Here is a 20,058-nt window from a genome sequence, read left to right as displayed (position 1 = left end):
TGGATTCTCTCGAGAAAAATAGCAAATGGTAGGTAAACAAATTACTGTTGGGCAATTGATAGAACCTCAAATAATTATGACGATATCCAGGCAATGATCATTACATAGGCATCACGTCCAAGATTAGTAGACCGACTCCTGCCTGCATCTACTACTATTATTCCACACATCGACCGCTATCCAGCATGCATCTAGTGTATTAAGTTCATGGAAAAAGGGAGTAATGCAATAAGAACGATGACATGATGTAGACAAGATCCATTTATCTATGGCGGTAGATATAGATCCCATCTTTTTACCCTTAGTAGCAACGATACATACGTGTCGGTTCCCTTCCTATCACTAGGATCAAGCACCGTAAGATCGAACCCACTACCGGGCACCTCTTCCCATTGAAAGATAAATAGATCAAGTTGGCCAAACAAAACCCAAATATCAGAGAAGAAATAAGAGGCTATAAGAAATCATGCATAAAAGAGATCAAAGAAACTCAAATACTTTCCTGGATATAAAAAGATAGATCTGATCATAAACTCAAAGTTCATCGATCCCAACAAACACACCGCAAAAGAGATACATCATATGGATCTCCGAGAGACCATTTTATTGAGAATCAAGAGAGAGAGAGAGAGAGATGAAGCCATCTAGCTACTAACTACGGACCCGAAGGTCTACAAAGAACTACTCACGCATCATCGGAGACGCACCAAATGGAGGTGGTGAACCCCTCCGTGATGGTGTCTAGATTGGATCTAGTGGTTCTAAACTCTACGACGGCTGGATGAATATTTCGTCGATTCCCCTAGGGTTCTGATATTTTTGGGGTATTTATACAGCAAAGAGGCGGTCCGGGGGCACACGAGGTGGCCACAACCCAGCAGGGCGTGCCTGGGCCTCGAAGCGTGCCCTGGTGGGTTGTCCCCTCCTCGGGACTCCCCCGAGGTGCAACCAAGACCCAACATCTTCCTTCTTGTCCAGAAAAAATCTTCGTAAAGTTTCGTGGCATTTGGACTCCGTTTTGCAATGTAAAAAACATGGAAAAAACAGCAACTGGCACTTGGAACTATGTCAATAGGTTAGTACCAAAAAATGATATAAAATAATTATAAAACATCCAAGATTGATAATAAAACAGCATGGAACAATGAAAAATTATAGATACGTTTTTGACGTATCACCGGCCTCCCCTCCCCTCCTTTATATATGTGGGCAGGGGGGCACCCCAAAGGCACAACAATTGTTCTCTTAGCCGTGTGCGGTGCCCCCTCCATAGTTTACTCCTCCGGTCATAGCGTTGTAGTGCTTGGGCAAAGCCCTGCCCGGATCACACCACCATCACTGTCACCACGTCGTTGTGTTGTCGAAACTCTCCCTCGACCCTCTACCGGATCAAGAGTTCGAGGGACGTCATCCAGCTAAACGTGTGTTGAACACAGAGGTGTCGTACGTTTGGTACTTGGATCGGTTGTATCATGAAGATGTTCGACTACATCAACCGCGTTAACCTAATGCTTCCGCTTTCGTTCTATGAGGGTACGTGGACACACTCTCCCCCTCTTGTTGCCATGCATCTTCTAGATAGATCTTGCGTGTTCATAGGAATTATTTTTGAAATTGCATGCTACGTTCCCTAACAGTGTTATGAGGGCTAGGTCTGTGCATAGATGATATGCACGAGTAGAACACAAAGAGTTGTGGGAGATAATAGTCATATTGCTTACCACCAATGTCTTAGTTTGATTCAGCAGTATTTTTAGATGAAGCGGCCCAGACCAACATTACATGACCAAGTTCATGAGACCGGTTCTATCGACGTGCTTTGCACATAGGTGGCTGGCGGGTGTTTGTTTCTCCAACTTTAGTTGAATCGAGTTTGACTACGGCCGGTCCTTGTTGAAGGTTAAAACAACACACTTAACGAAAAATCATTGTGGTTTTGATGCGTAGGTAAGAACGGTTCTTGCTAGAAGCCCATTGTAGCCCAGGGCATGTTGTGATGTGATATGTTCAAGACGTGATGAGATATAAATTGTTGTATGAGACTTATGGTTGTCACTTTATTGTATGAAATGCAATCGCCATGTAATTTCTTTACTTTATCACTAAGCGGTAGCGATAGTCGTAGAATCAATAGTTGGCGAGATAGCAACGACCCTAAGATGAAGATCAAGGTGTCAAGCCGGTGACGATGGAGATCAAGACGGTGCTTTGGAGATGGAGATCAAAGGCACAAGATGATGATGGCCATATCATGTCACATATTTTGATTGCATGTGATGTTTATCTTTGATGCATCTTATTTTTCTTAGTACAACGGCAGCATTATAAGATGATCCCTCAGTAAATTTCAAGGTATAAGTGTTCTCACTGAGTATGCATCGTTGCTACAGTTCGTCGTGCCGAGACACCACGTGATGATCGTGTGTGATAAGTTGTACGTTCACATACAATGGGTGCAAGCCAGTTTTGCACGTGCAAAATACTTGGGTTAAACTTGACAATCCTAGCATATGCAGATATGGCCTTGGAAAACTAAGACCGAAAGGTCGAACATGAATCATATAGTAGATATGATCAACATAGTGATGTTCACCATTGAAAACTACTCCATCTCACGTGATGATCGGACATGGTTTAGTTGATGTGGATCATGTTATCATTTAGATGACTAGAGGGATGTCTATCTAAGTGGGAGTTCTTAAGTAATATGATTAATTGAACTTTAATTTATCATGAACTTAGTCCAAATAGTTTTTGCATAAATTTTAATGCGTTCCTAGAGAAAGCTAAGTTGAAATATGATGGTAGAAACTACATGGACTGGGTCCATAACTTGAGAATTATCCTCATTTCTGCACAGAAGAATTACGTCCTGAAAGCACCGCTAGGTGCAAGACCCGCCGCAGGAGCAACTCCAGACGGTATGAACGTCTGACAGAGCAAAGCTTATGATTACTCGATAGTTTAGTGTGCCATGATTTACGGCTTAGAATCGGGACTTCAAAGACGTTTTGAACGTCATGGATCAAATGAGATGTTCCAGGAGTTGAAGTTAATATTTCAAGCAAATGCCTGAGTTGAGAGATATGAAGTCTCCAACAAGTTCTACAGCTGCAAAATGGCAGAGAATAGTTTTGTTAGTGAACACATACTCAGAATGTCTGGGTACCATAACCACTTGACTCAGCTGGGAGTTAATCTTCCTAATGATAGTGTCATTGAAAGAGTTCTTCAATCACTACCACCAAGCTATAAAGGCTTCATGATGAACTATAATATTTAAGGGATGGAGAAGACAATTCCCGAGCTCTTCGCAATGCTAAAGGCTGCGGAGGTAAAAATCAAGAAGGAGCATCAAGTGTTGATGGTTAACAAGACCACTAGTTTCAAGAAAAATGGCAAAGGGAAGAAGGGAAACTTCATGAAGAATAGCAAGCAAGTTGCTCAAGGGAAGAAGCCCAAGTCTAGACCTAAGCCTAAAATGGATGTCAAAACTGCATTCCTTAATCGATTTCTTAAAGAAGAGTTGTATATGATGCAACCAGAAGGTTTTTTCAATCCTAAAGGTGCTACAAAGTGTGCAAGCTCCAACGATCCATTTATGGACTGGTGCAAGCCTCTCGGAGTTGGAATATACACTTTGATAGTGTGATCAAAGCATATGGTTTTATACAGACTTTTGGAGAAGCCTGTATTTACAAGAAAGTGAGTGGGAGCTCCGTAGCATTTCTAATATTATATGTGGATGACATATTGTTGATTGGAAATAGTACAAAATTTCTGGATAGCATACAAGGATACTTGAATAAGAATTTTTCAACGAATGGCCTCAGTGAAGCTGCTTATATATTGGGCATCAAGATCTATATAGATAGATCAAGACGCTTAATTGGACTTTCACAAAGCACATACCTTGATATAGTTTTGAAGAAGTTCAAAATGGATTAGTCAAAGAAAGGGTTCTTGCCTGTGCTACAAGGTGTTCAGTCGACTCAGACTCAATGCCTGACCACTACAGAAGATAAAGAGAAAATGAAAGTCATTCCCTATGCCACAGGCATAGGTTCTATCATGTATGCAATGCTGTGTACCAGACCTGATGTGTGCCTTGCTATAAGTTTAGCAGGGAGTTACCAAAGTAATCCAGGAGTGGATCACTAGACAGCGGTCAAGAACATCATGAAATACCTGAAAAGGACTAAGGATATGTTTCTCGTTTATGGAGGTGACAAAGAGCTTGTCGTAAATGGTTACGTCGATGCAAGCTTTGAGACTGATCCTGATGACTCTAAGTCACAAACCGAATACGTATTTATATTGAATGGTGAAGCTATATGTTGGTGCAGTTCCATGCAGAGCGTCGTGGAGGGATCTACGTGTGAAGCGGAGTACATAGCTGGTTCGGAAGCAGCAAATGAAGGAGTCTGGATGAAGGGGTTCATATGAAAATCTTTTGTGACAATACTGGAGCAATTGCCTTGGTGAAGGAATGCAGATTTCACAAGAGAACCAAACACATCAAGAGACGCTTCAATTCCATCCGCGGTCAAGTCAAGGAGGGGGGCATAGAGATTTGGAAAATACATATGGATGTGAGTGTTGCAGACCCGTTGACTAAGCCTCTTTCACGAGCAAAACATGATCAGCACGAAGACTCCATGGGTGTTAGAATGATTACTATGTAATCTAGATTATCGACTCTAGTGCAAGTGGGAGACTAAAGGAAATATGCCCTAGAGGCAATAATAAAGTTGTTATTTATATTTCCTTATATCATGATAAATTTTCATTATTCATGCTAGAATTGTATTAACCAGAAACTTAGTACATGTGTGAATACATAGACAAAACAGAGTGTCCCTAGTATGCCTCCACTTGACTAGCTCATTAATCAAAGATGGTTAAGTTTCCTGACCATAGACATGTGTTATCATTTGATGAATGGATCACATCATTAGAGAATGATGTGATGGACAAGACCCGTCCATTAGCTTAGCATAACGATCATTTAGTTTTATTCTATTGCTTTATCCATGACTTATCCATATTCCTCTGACTGTGAGATTATGAAACTCCCGAATACCAGAGGAACACCTTGTGAGCTATCAAACACCACAACGTAACAGGGTGATTATAAAGATGCTCTACAGGTGTCTCTGAAGGTGTTTGTTCAATTGGCATAGATCAAGATTAGTATCTGTCACTCTGAGTATCGGATTATAAAGATGCTCTACGGGATGATTATAAAGATGCTCTACAGGATGATGTATTACGGAACGAGTAAAGAGACTTGCCAGTAACGAGATTGAGCTAGGTATGATGATACCAACGATCGAATCTCGGGCAAGTAACATACCGATGACAAAGGGAATAACGTATGTTGTTATGCGCTTTGACCAATATGAGCATCCAGGTTCCGCTATTGGTTATTGATCGGAGATGTGTCTCGGTATGTCTACATAGTTCTCGAACCCGTAGGGTCCGCACGCTTAACATTCGATGATGATCCTCTGGCTCCTAGAATCCATCATATGATCGCAATAACCGAGAAAGCGAGAAAAGGGGGAGCAAAGCAACTGTGAGCACTCATCCAAAGTACTCGCAAGAAAGGAGCTACACTACATATGCATTAGTATGAATGAAAGGGATAATATATGTGGACTGAACTGTAGAATGCCAGAATAAGAGGGGGATAGCTAGTCCTATCGAAGACTATGCTTCTGGCAGCCTCCTTCTTGAAGCAGTAGAAGAGAGTAGATGGTAAGTTAACCAAGTATAATCGCATAGCATAATCCTACCCGACGATCCTCTCCTCGTCACCCTATTAGAAAGCGATCACCGGGTTGTATCTGGCACATGAAAGGATGTGTTTTATTAAGTAACCAGTTCTAGTTGTCATAAGGTCAAGGTACAACTCCGGGTCATCCTTTTACCAAGGGACACGGCTATTCGAATAGATCAATTTCCCTACAGGGGTGGACCACATTTCCCAACACGCTCGATCCCATTTGGCCGCACACACTCTTCTGGGTCATGTCCAGCCTCGGAAGATCAACACTTCGCAGCCCTACCTAGACACAACAGAGAGGTCAGCACGCCGGTCTAAATCCTATGGTGCAGGGGTCTGGGCCCATCGTCCATTGCACACCTACACGCTGCGAATGCGGCCGAAAACAGACCTATCCTCCCTAATACAAGAGCAGGCGTTCCAGTCCAATCCAGCGTGCGCCGCTCAGTCGCTGACGTCAAGAAGGCTTCGGTTGATACCACGACGTCGAGTGCCGATAACTGTTCCCGCATAGTTGGTTAGTGCATATAGGCCAGTGTCCAGAATCAGATCAAATACCAAGATCTCGTTAAGCGTGTTATTTTGAAGTAATCGCGGGCACTGACCATGGCTAGGCCCACCTCTCTCCTAGGTGGTCTCAACCTACCATGTCGCTCCGCCACAAAGTAATAGTCGGGGGCCGTCGGGAACCCAGGCCCACCACTACCGAGTGATCACGGCCCGATAGTATAGCATGGCAGATGGACAAGAATGTAGGGCCACTGATGATAAACTAGCATCCTATACTAAGCATTTAGGATTGCAAGTAAAGGTAACAACAATAGTAGCAAGGACATGCTATGTAGCAGAATATGATTAACCAAAAGCAGTAACATGCTACACTACTCTCATGCATGTAGTAGAGAGAAGGATAGGCGATATCAGGTTGATAAAGGGGGGGCTTGCCTGGAAGCTCTACTTAAAAGGAAGAAGTGGCGTCGGTGACGTAGTCGATCACAAGGGCATCATCAGTCCCGGGGTCTACCAGAGAGAAGAGGGGGAAGAAACAGTAAATACAGAGCAAACAGATGCATCACTAAGCATGATCTGACGATAGGCAGAGCTAGGGTTGACCTAACATAGTGCTACACACTGTAGACGAAGGGGGAAACATCGGAGGATGATTTTCCCAACGTTAGACGGATTCCGGACAGACGAAAGAGAGGGGACGGTTCCATGTTCAGCATGCTAGGGGTATGTGACAGATGAACAGACCATGTATTTGGATTCGTTGGATTTTTCTAAGCAACTTTCATGTATAAAACTTTTTCATCCGAGCTACGGATAATTTTCCATGATTTTTCAAATTTTTAACAATATATTAGGATTTAACTTAATTGAAAAAAACAAATAACATGCTAGATGCACCCAACACAGGGTACACAGAAGTGTACCCAGGGACTGACAGGTGGGTCAGGGGACCTAGTTGACCAGTCAACATTTGACTAGTCAACAGGGGGTGGGGCCCCCTATCATACATTAGGTTTAGCTAATTAAACCAGTTTCAACTAATCAAGAGATTAGGCTAATTAAACTTAGTTAACTAAGGTAATTTCTTAATTAATTAATTGTATATTACTTACTTTTATTTTCAAATCTTTTTTAATAACCCTTTTTTAACAGGGGGCGGGCCCACTGCACAGCGGCACAAGGCCATATCGGGCGACGGGTTATGGGCGCTAGGGCGGTGCACCCAGGCTCCCAGCGCGTGGGAGGGGAGCGAGGCCGACCGATGCCCCGAGCAGCGCCAGTAGCGCCGGCAGCCGGAGGCGGCCGGGGACGCGAGGCAGGGGCCGCGGCGGTGCGGTACGCGGGCAGGAAGGCGAGCGAGACGGCATGGCTGGGGCTGGTGCGGGCGAGGCCAGCGAGAAGGCGGAGCAGCTGCGGACAGAGGGAGCGGGCGGCGCAGGGCCAGCGGCTGCGAGGCCAGAGGAAGGTGGAGTGGAGGGGAGCGGCAGCAGCGGGGGCCAGCGAGTGCGGGTGCAGCGGTCAAGGAGCAGGAGCGGCAAAGACGCGCTGGTGCGATTGGGCATGCGAACGTGCGGCCAACGAGCGGGAGCAGTAGCACGCGAAGCGAGCGGCAGCTACAGCGAGGCAAGCTGGACGCAGCTAGATAGTGGCGGGGCCGTGGTGAGCTCGGCAGGGGAAAACGACGAGTGGGGCGGGGCTCACGCGCGCAGATGCGCAGCTTCGGCCATGGCAAGCAAGCTCGACCACGGCGGCAGGTACGGTAACTACGGCGAATACAACTACGAATGCATAGGAAGGCGCTAACGGAGAGAGAGAAAGGAGTCGGAGCTCACCGGCATTACAGAGAAGGCCCGGGGAAGCTCCGGAGACGACGAGCTGTCCACAGCAATTTCGGCTGCCCGAGGTAGAAGAAGGAGGTGTTGGCGGTGATGAAGCAGCTCGGCTCCATCCAGCGTTATGAGGAGATGTGGACGACGGTGGCGGAGCAGCCGGACATCGTGGCACTGTTCAGGCTAGCGCTGAAGGCGAGGCGCGTCGACCTCCCCGCTCAGGTGCGGCGGATCTGGAGGGGAGAGTAGCGAGAGGGGGAGGGAGAGGGAGTGGGGAAGACTATGGTTCGACAAGGGGGGCGGTCGATGGGGGGTCAAGTAGGCGCCAGGGGGTTCGAGGGATGGCTGGCATGTGCACCTCCCGGTGATGGTGCCAGTGGATGGTCGCCACGACCACCCTGAGAACACAGAAGGGGATGAGGGGGAAGTTGGGCTGGGCTGTGCACTCGGCACTAGAGCCTGGTCCAACAGCGAGTTCTTTTCTCCCTTTTCTTTCTATTTCTTTCTATTATTTCTACTCCGCTTGTAGTTAGTTGGACCACCAAACGAATTTTGTTATGTATGAAACTTGGCCAATAAATCATGCACAATATGTTGGTGTTGCACAAATAGTGTTCAGAGCCAATGGAATTGTTCAAGCATTTTTGGAAAACTGAATGAGTCAATTAATATGTTGTTGGACCACTTTGTATTTTCCTAGGGATTAAATGGTGAGCCAAATGATATTGATTTCTACATGATATTTAGCTAGTGAATATTTGCAATGCAGCAAACATTTTTGTTTTACCGTTTGAAGGAATACGAATTTGACTTGTTTTGGAAGTTGAATTTGATTCGTGTTTGAACCAAAGTAAGATTAGCAACAGTAATTGCGATGACTCGTTACCATTAACAGAGGATTACTGTAGCTTAATTTTCCGGGCTTCACAACTCTCCTCCACTACAAGAAATCTCGTCCCGAGATTTAGGAGTGGGAAGTAAGGGGGAAGGGATTTGATTGCGTAATTCTAATGAGTCTTCTCGGTCTTGGTGGCTCTTCTCGAAGAGGTCAATCCATTACATTGATGTCTTCATTTCTCTACTTCAGATTCTCATGATGAAGTCATCATCCTTTCTTTAGGAATTTCCTGTGTACTTACCAAAAGGATAAGGGGTAGCTTCGGAAGAACTTTACAAGGTTGACTATCCATTAGACAACTCAGGGAATGTGGCAGAAAGTATCTCTCGAATTGAAACTTAAGAAAATATTGAGAGAAAAGTATGGAGGTATCATGGGAAGTTTCGAGCGGGCAGGCAATCGTTTGATGCCTGTTACAGGGCATGGAAGGGGTTCAAAGCAATGGGAATAAGTATTGTTCCTGATACCAGAATTGATGATCTCTCGGAAGGTGGCTCGTGAATTACATACGAGGCCACGCGCGAGGAACAACCTTGGAAACAGGGGTGTATAGGAGAGTCAGGTTTCGATCCTATGGACCTATGGGTTATGGGCCCATCATGTGTGTTAAAAGTAGGAAGGGCGATGGCGTCTTGCACGATCATGTAAGCAATGCATGTCAGAGGATAGCCTATCAGTTATGTCGGCAACAACATCGGTACCAAAGGTGAGGGACGAAGAGAACCATTTTCTTGCGCGTTGAACGAGGCGGTCCAATAGGCAAGGTTCTCGTCCATCGGTGGTCACCGGAATGTTTTCAACAATAGTAACAGGGTCTTGCTGACAAAATTATACACCGAGGTGTTTACATAAGCAGGAGAATATTACTGCTTAGATCATATAGACCTGAAGAAAGGTTAACCCAAACAATGGAAAGGATAATATGATTATCAAATTAGACAAAACAATGGAAAGGAAAATGTGTTTAAACACATTTTTCAGGGGTATATCCTTCCCAAGGACAAGCAGAGCATGATATTCCTGACAGGATATTAGGTAGAAAACCCTTTTGGTAAGGGCTTCAAATGTTCTTTTTGAAAATCGGAGTACTATAGACATGCTTCGAGAAAGCATTGACATGGTCTTTAAGCAAAGATGGAACTTGGATACATAAAGGATTCATCAAGAACAACATATAGAATAAGTCTTACGATTTCCTCATGGCAGAATGGTTAACCTTGCTACAAAGGAGGAACTATAACAGTAGGTCCTCCGGCCAGGTCTGCTAGGCATGACATCACCTTCCAAGGTCATATAAGGACCAATGTTATAACTCTTGAAAATATGTTCCAACCATCATATCTGACCGAGATTCAGATTTGATTGGTGTCAGGATACTTTTGACTCAGGATGCCTGAGAAGAAAGGTGCAACACAAATTGTCGAGATGACATTGTAAGATTCTCGGGAATTGAAATATGGAAGCAAGTTCTGAATCATGAGTTCATCATTAAACAAGGAGAGGATGAGAAGGTGGCTGATGAACTTAGTAACAATTCATTAAGATTTCCAAAAGATGGATCTCCTCATTTAGGTGAACAAGGAGATAACATTCGCCAGATCAAGTGATATAATGAGGTATGCTCAAGGAAAACAAACTCAATTAAACAATGGTTGAACGGTGCACCCGAAATATGGGCTTAGGTACTATGAACAATGTTAAATGGTGATTCGTCAACCAATGATCTAAGAATGAAATGTCGACCATTAACTTCAAAACAATAGGGTTGCTAGAAGTTTTGGATTCACACAGCATAGTTCAATTGTCGGTTTTCCGATTAGAAACAGCATGAGAACCAAGGAATGAACGGAGATGGCAAGTGTCACTTGTATCAAGAATTCTTAAGAGGTGGTGAAATTCTCACGACATTCCTGACATCAGAGATGGAAATACTCCAATGTAAAGAAGAACAAAGGATGGATATCAAGGATCTCAAGGTATAACACAAAACACGAACAATTTTGTGATGGAGGGAAGGCAATAAAGTGGTCGATGACAACACAAATCATCGAGGGAAAGGATGGTATTTCTCATCAATAATTCAATAGTTATCTTGGAAGAGATCAGAATGTTGTTGATCATCATGACACATTCGTCGAGAGATTTCAAGATGTAATCAATTGGTGATGACATAGAGTCAAATGAATGGTGAAGCAAAAGGTTATTGGAACCAAGGGTATGACACAAACTCCAAACCAAGTTTGTTGTTCGAGGCGAAATGACATGATGAGGAAGATCAACATAAGCTTAGCTCATCATCGAAAATTGCACTCTGGGAAGAAGGACCAGGTAGCACAGTTAAAATTTAGTACAATAATGATATAGCCGATCAGGCTAGGAATGACTTGAAGGATTATTAAACTCATAAGCAACGAACATTACTTAGAGTTATCGAACCAGAGTGCGGAATTGGTTCACTTACCGGTGTTCTTGAGCGACTAACAACTCAGAACCCATGAAAAATTGGAATCAGTGAGAAATAATAGTTGATGAAGACTCATAAGATGCAACATAGTTCTTAGATATTCTCAAGATACCAGAGGGTAATACTCGATGGTAGATCAAAGTAGAGGTTGGACTGGTGTGCTGACTTGCAAAAGACAAGTGCTTTAACTTGTTTGAGAAATGGGATCAAAGAGAAAATATGGTTGGAACCACGTTTGCATATGATCAATTCACAGATACCAGATGATATTATATCAACGAAATAGTTATTATTACAAGAAGCTTGTATGGTAGGATCTACATCGTGTCCATGGGCATGAACACAAAGTTCAAGGTCGACTCCCACTTCTTCAATGTATAACCTTCCATTCACCTCCCACTTTCGAGGAAGCTGTAGTGTTGAAATTTTATCTAGCAAAATACCAGAAGAGTATGACTTGTGAAAACTTTCGAGTTCACACATATTAAGGAAGGCCTAGGTTCAACCCGTTAGGGTATCATGGAAACATATACCACAAGCTTCAATAGTAAATACCACCAGCTCGAAAACAGAGCATGGTTGAGAAAGCAGAGGATACAATTTACCAAACGCTTTATATATCCGTGGAAAGGCTCACAAGTTTATTTAAAAATGGAGGACATTGTCGGATAATAATCCAACAAGAGGTCTGGTGGTCTACAACGGAACTGATGTGAGTATCGGTACTCTATCAAAGAAGAAGGAATGCAATTGCATCGGATTATAGAAACAACTGACTAACTCAAGCTCAAATGCAAAGGGATTATGAATTCCAAGACAGGGGATCAGAAGCAATGCTTTGATTAGGGATGGATAAGTTGAATATCCTTAGGGGTACAATCGATGGCAATTTGATTCGTCGAGATCCAGCTCATGTATGGAATGATGTCTGAATCAGAAGGATAAATTCCAGGGAACAACTGATGATTGTGTGCATTCACACACATGTTGAATCAAAAGGATCAGAATGACAATCTCAAAGGTTTTTTAAGTAAATTGCTAGACAAAAGGAATTAACCGGAATGCAAGTATGCAAGAATTCCAAGAACAACATGTTGTTGAGGATTTTCGAAAGATCAAATAGTATTTCAAAGTCTTTTGCGGAACACAAGCACAACTGGGAATGAGCGGATACACGGTAAGTGCGAAGAATTATCCGTAGGGGTATTCATGAGGCAATGATTTGTAAGGCGGTGGTTCAAGAGATTCTTCAAAGTCGAAGAATAAATTGATGCACCTTGTAATAACAAGAGTAGCTGGGGATGAATGTAACAATGGCAAGGGCATGTAGTTATCTATTAGGGTTGACGGTGGAAGGGAATTGCACACGCATGAGCACAAGTTCTTGGGACAACGTCGGAGAATATCTTCGAGGTCTACTGATGAATCAAGCCATCAACTGGAATGAAGGGGTTCTTCGGGAGGAAGTAGTTATGAGAACCTAGAGTCAAAGTTAGTAAATTCATTTAACCTAAGTAGAAGAGAGATTAGTGTCCCAGAGTAAAGATCGAGGAGTAAAATATCCTAATACCACCCAATGGCGACGTGGGCCCGTAAGACACATAACCATGTTAGTAAAAAGTTTTGGAATGACTACACTCAACTTCGGCCAAGGAGTTTGGAAGGGGGATTCCTACAGGAAGTCGACTCTGATACCAACTTGTGACACCCCCGATTTGACCACACACTAATCATACACGCAAATGTGTACGATCAAGATCAACGACTCACGGGAAGATATCACAACACAACTCTAGACACAAATAATATAATACAAGCTTTATATTACAAGCCAGGGGCCTCGAAGGCTCGAATACAAATGCTCAAAGACACAAGAGTCAGCGGAAGTAATAATATCTGAGTATAGACATAAGTTAAACAAGTTTGCCTTAAGAAGGCTAGCACAAAAGTAGCAACGATCAAAAAGGCAAGGCCTCCTGCCTAGGACCTCCTATCTACTCCTCGAAGTCAAACTCCACGTAGAATCATCCTCGGGATCCACTGGCTCATGGAATCCATCATATGATTGCAATAACCGAGAAAGGGGGAAAAGGGGGAGCAATGCGACCGTGAGTACTCATCCAAAGTACTCGCAAGCAAGGATCTACACTACATATGCATTGGTATCAATGAAAGGGGTAGTATATGTGGACTGAACTGCAGAATGCCAGAATAAGAGGAGGATAGCCAGTCCTATCGAAGAATACGCTTCTGGCAGCCTCCATCTTGAAGCAATAGAAGAGAGTAGATGGTAAGTTAACCAAGTATCATCGCATTGCATAATCCTACTCGATGATCCTCTCCTTGTCACCCTGTTAGAAAGCGATCACCGGGTTGTATCTGGCACTTGAAAGGATGTGTTTTATTAAGTATCCTGTTCTAGTTGTCATAAGGTCAAGGTAAAACTCTGGGTCGTCCTTTTACCAAGGGACACCGCTATTCGAATAGATAAACTTCTCTGCAGGGGTGCACCACATTTCCCAACACGCTCGATCCCATTTGGCCAAACACACTTTTTTTGGGACATGTCCGGCCTTGGAAGATCAACACGTCGCATCCCTACCTAGGCACAACAGAGAGGTCAGCACGCCGGTCTAATTCCTATGGCGCAGGGGTCTGGGCCCATCTCCCATTGCACACCTGCATGTTGCGAATGTGGCCGAAAACAGACCTAGACTCCCTAATACAAGAGTAGGCGTTCCAGTCCAATCCAGCGTGCGCCGCTCAGTCGCTGACGTCAAGAAGGCTTCGGCTGATACCACGACATCGAGTGCACATAACTATTCCCGCGTAGTTGGTTAGTGCGTATAGGCCAGTGGCCAGACTCAGATCAAATATCAAGATCTCGTTAAGCTTGTTCTTTTAAAGTAACTGCTGACGCCGACCAGGTCCAGGTCCACCTCTCTCCTAGGTGGTCTCAACCTGCCATGTCGCTCGGCCACGAAGTAACAGTAGGGGGCCGTTGGGAACCCAGGCTCAACACTACCTGGATGGAACCACCTGCCCCTTTAGCCCCCACATCGGAATCACTTGCGGGTACTCTACGAGCTAACCCGACTTTAGTCACCAGATGTATCACATATTATGTATATAAGTATATACATGTGATCACCTCCCGAGTGATCACGGCCCGGTAGTATAGCATGGTAGACGGACAAGAATGTAGGGCCACTGATGATAAACTAGCATACTATACTAAGCATTTAGGATTGCAGGTAAAGGTAACAACAATAGTAGCAAGGACAGGCTATGTAGCAGAATATGATTAACCGAAAGAAGTAACATGCAAGCAGTAGAGAGAAGGATAGGCGATATCAGGTTGATCAAGGGGTGGGCTTGCCTGGAAGCTCTGCTGAAAAGGAAGAAGTGTCGTCGGTGACGTAGTCGATCACAAGGGCATCATCAGTCCCGGGGTCTACCAGAGAGAAGAGGGGGAAGAAACAGTAAATACAGAGCAAACAGATGCATCACTAAGCATGATATGACGATAGGCAGAGCTAGGGTTGACCTAACGTAGTGCTACACACTGTAGACGGAGGGGGAAAACATCGAAGGATGATTTTTCCGGACAGACGAAAGAGAGGGGACGGTTCCATGTTCGGCATGGTAGGGGCATGTGACAAATGAACAGACCGCGTATTCGGATTCGTTGGATTTTTCTGAGCTACTTTCATGTATAAAACTTTTTCATCTCAGCTATGGATAATTTTCTATGATTTTTTAAAGTTTTAACAATATACTAGGATTTAACTTAATTAAAAAAACAACTAAAATGCTAGATGTATCCAACACAAGGTACACAGAAGTGTAGCCATGGGCTGACAGGTGGGTCAGGGGTCCCAGTTGACCAGTCAACATTTGACTGGCCAACAGGGGGTGGGGCCCCATGTCATACATTAGGTTTAGCTAATTAAACCAGTTTCAAGTAATCATGAGATTAGGCTAAATAAACTTAGTTAACTAAGGTAATTTCTTAGTTAATTAATTGTTTTATTACTTACTTTTATTTTCAAATCTTTTTTTAATAACCCTTTTTTAACAGGGGGCGGGCCCACTACACAGCGGCACAAGGCCATATCGGGCGACGGTTTACGGGCACTGGGACGGGGCACACCCAGGCGCCTAGTGCACGGGAGGGGGGCGAGGCCGGCCAGTGCCACGAGCGGCGCCAGCAGCGACAGCAGCCGGAGGCGGCTGGGGACGGGAGGCAGGGGCCACGGCGGTACGGTTCGCGGGCAGGAAGGCAAGCGGGACGGCACGGCAGGGCCTAGCGCGGGCAGGGCCAGCGAGAAGGCGGAGCAGTTATGGGCAGCGGGAGCGGGTGGCGCGGGGCCGGCGGCTATGAGGCCAGAGGAAGGCAGCAGCGGGGAACAGCGAGCGCGGGTGCAGCAGTCAAGGAGCAGGGGCGGCAAAGACACGCTGGTGCGATTGGGCACGCGAACGCGCTGCCGGCGAGCAGGAGAAATAGCGCGCGAGGCGAGCGGGCAGCTGCAGCGAGGCAAGCTGGACGCGGCTAGACAGCGACGGGGCCATGGTGAGCTCAGTAGGGGGAAACGACGAGCGGGGCGGGGCCATTGCAAGGCAGCTCGACCGCGGCGGCAGGTACGGTAACTACAGCGAATATGGCTACGAACGCATAGGAAGGCACCAACAGAGAGAGAGAGAAAGGAGCCAGAGATCATCGGTGTTGCAGAGACGGCCCGGGGAAGCTCCAAAGATGACGAGCCTTCCGCGGCGATTTCGGCTGCCCGAGGTAGTAGATGGAGGTGTTCTCGGTGATGGAGCGGCTCGGCTCCATCCAGCGTTATGAAGAGATGGACGACAACGGCAGAGCAGCCGGACGTCGTGGCACAATTAGGGTAGCACCGGAGTGTGCTAACGGTGAGGCACGTCGACCTCCCCACTTGGGTGCAGCGGATTAGGAGGGGGGAGTAGCGAGAGGGAGAGGGAGTGGGGAAGACTATGGTTCGACAGGGGGGTCGATGGGGGGTCAAGTAGGCACCAGGGGGTTCGAGGGATGGCCGGCATATGCACCTCCCAGCGATGGTGCCGGTGGATGGTCGCCACGACCTCCCTGTGAACAGAGAAGGGGATGACGGGGAAGTTGGGATGGGCTGTGCTCTCTGCACTAGAGCCTAGTCCAACACCGAGTTCGTTTCTCCCTTTTCTTTTCTATTTCTGTTTATTATTTCTACTCCGCTTGTAGTTAGTTCGACCACCAAACGAATTTTGTTATGTATGAAACTTGGCAAATAAATCATGCACAATATGTTGGTGTTGCACAAAAAGTTTTTAGAGCCAATGGAATTGTTCAAGCATTTTTGGAAAACTGAATGAGCCAATTAATATGTTGTTGGACCACTTTATATTTTGCTAGGGATTAAATGGTGAGCCAAATGATATTGATTTCTACATGATATTTAGCTAGTGAATATTTGCAACGCAGCGAATGTTTTTGTTTTACCGTTTGAAGGAATACGAATTTAACTTGTTTTGGAAGTTGAATTTGATTCGTGTTTGAACCAAAGTAAGATTAGCAACAGTTATTATGATGACTCGGTACCATTAACAGAGGATTACTGTAGCTTAATTATCCAGACGTCACAATATGGACACCAGAATGGTTCCGAAGATGTTCATGGATTTATCGGAGTATCGGTAGGCTATCGGAACCCCCCGGGAAAGTTAATGGTCCTAATGGGCCATAGCGGAGAGGAGGAGGCAGCCACAGGAGGTGGCGCCCCCCAAGCCCAATCTGAATTGGACAAGGGGTGGGGGCGTAGCCCCCCTTTCTATCTCCCTCTCCCCCTCTTTCCCCTTTCCCCTTTCCGTTGGAAGGAAGGGGAGCCGACTAGGACTAGGAGTCCTACTGGGACTCCCCCCACTTGGCGCGCCCCTAGGGGCCGGCCGACCTCCCCTCCCTCCTTTATATACGTGCGGAGTGGGCACCCCAGAGGCACAACAGTTGTTCTCTTAGCCGTGTGCGGTGCCCCCTCCACATTTTACTCCTCCAGTCATAGCATCGTAGTGCTTAGGCGAAGCCCTGCGCGGATCACATCACCACGCCTTCGTGCTGTCGGAACTCTCCCTCGACCCTCTACTGGATCAAGAGTTCGAGGGACGTCATCAATCCGAACGTGTTGTACGTTCGGTAATTGGATCGGTTGGATTTTGAAGACGTTCGACTACATCAACTGCTTTAACCTAACGCTTTCGCTTTCGGTCTATGAGGGTACGTGGACACACTCTCCCCCTCTCGTTGCTATGCATCTCCTAGATAGATCTTGCGTGTTCGTAGGAATTTTTTTTGAAATTGCATGCTACGTTCCCCAACACTCCTGCCTAGGAGCCTCATATCTACTCCTGGTCGTTGGCGGACTGCACGTAGTAGTAGGCACCCTCTGGGTAGTAGTAGTCGTCACCATCGGTGGTGGCATCTGGCTCCTGGGATCCGTCATCTGATCGTAGAAATCAGGTATGGGGGGAAAAGGAATAGCAAAGCAACCGTGAGTACTCATCCAAAGTACTCGCAACATTTACATCAGATCTATGCTACGTATGCATTAGTATCAAAGGAATGGGGTTGTATCTATGGACTAGACTATAGAAATGACAGAGTAGAGGGAAAGGCCTAGCCTATCGAAGACTAACATCTTCAAGCATCTTGCAGCATCTAGAAGAGTACAGAATAGCATAGAATATTTAGCAAGTATGTTGTAGCTTTAGCGCCCAAAGATCCCAGGTCAACCCGACTTCACATCAACTCGCAGGTACCCTCACCGCCAACCCAACTCGCAATAGACTCTCGGGAACTCAGGTTCAGCTCAACCGGGGTGGTACCGCCAGTCCCTTCAGTCCCACATAAATAGTAATACTCGCGGGTACCCCTTGGGGCCGACCCGTCTTTATCATGGTTCTGGAGTTAAAGTCAAAGTAACCGCGTGTCCGAAACATCAAGGTGGAAATCCGAGGAATCACCCTCGAAGGATTCCACTTAATGTAACCATCAAGGTGAACTTGGAGGAATCATCCACGAGGATTCACACTTGAGGCGCTGCATGAAAGAGTCGTTCTCAGGAGTGGTGAAGGAGGAATCACCTTTCATACACCACGACCGATTAGCTACGCTACAGAGATCTCATCAGAAGTGCTATATGAGGTATCACCCTTGGCACTCAATAGTAACTCAACAGAGTCGTACAACTAAGGGGGCGTGAGGTGATGTGTCGGGCTCAGGACGTCAATCACGTTGATCGAGTCATCAGTCATAAAGCCAGGGCAATAAGGACAAGTTTAGTGGTCACTAGGGGATCACTAGCCAACCTATACTAAGCATATATGATAAGAAGGTAAGGTACAAAACATGTTACAAAAGTAGGCTATGCATCTGAATAGGAGCAATCAAATACAGTAGAAAAATCTAATGCAAACATGAGAGAGAATGGAATGGGCGGTATAGGAACGATCAAAGGGGTTTTACTTGCCTGGAAGTTTCAGGAGTGTAGTCGATCTTGGTAGCAGCATCAGTCTCAGTGTCTACCAGAGAGAAGAGGGGGGAAATAGTAAATATAAAGCAAACAGATGCATCACTATGCATGCCATGACAATATGCGGTGCTAGGGATGACCTAATGTAGTGCTACGCGATACAGACAAAGAGGGAAACATACGGGAATGTTTTCCCGACGTTTGGCATTTTTGGACAGATGAATCAGAGGGGAAGGATCCATGTTCGCTATGTTAGAGGCAATTTACAGATGAACGGATGACATATTCGGATTCGTCATAATTTTCTGAGCAACTTACATATACAAATTATTTTTTTCTGACTTACGGATTATTGTATATGATTTTTCAATGTTTTAGGCATTTTCTACAATTCTTTTAATTATTCAAACCAAATCTAAACAGTGCAATTACTTCTTACACCCAGACTTAGCCAGCCACAGTCAATGACATGTGGGGCTAGTCAACGCTAACTAGGTTGCGGTAAAAACAGAAAGTGATAAAGCTATGTGTACCTAGTAGGTAAATAGCTAGAGAAGATGACATGTGGGGCCAGTTGACTTAGCCAACTGCACAGTCAGCAAGGCAACAAGGTCAAGTTTGACTAGTCAAAATTGGTAGGCGGGGTCCCGATGTCATTGTCAGTGGGATAACTAATGCAAATAAATCATTTTAACTAATCCTAATTATTGGGAGGGGGCCACAAGGCAGTGGCCTATTACCTACACAACACACACAGGAGGGCACAAGCACATGCGGCAATGGGCTAGCACGCTCGGGAGCGGCAGGGCGTGCCGCGCGTGGGCTGGGCGCAGGCGGAGCACAGTGGCAGCAACGACGCTGCAGGCTAGCGGCTAGGGGAAACAACGGCGAGCGGGACGGCGGGAGCAGGCAAGCCGGGCATGGGGCATGGCCGGTGCGGGGGCTAGGCGGCAGCGGCACAGCTGTGGCGAGCGAAAGCAGCAAGCATCGGCGACTGCAGCGATGCATCGGTGCGCGTGGGCATGCGGGGACGAGGCAGGGTG

Source organism: Triticum urartu, chromosome 6A (assembly GCF_056163025.1).
Source record: "Triticum urartu cultivar PI428250 chromosome 6A, HENAU_Tu73, whole genome shotgun sequence".
Classification (NCBI taxonomy): Eukaryota; Viridiplantae; Streptophyta; class Magnoliopsida; order Poales; family Poaceae; genus Triticum; species Triticum urartu.
The sequence above is the reverse complement of the archived record's forward strand: the minus strand, read 5'-3'. Positions refer to the sequence as shown.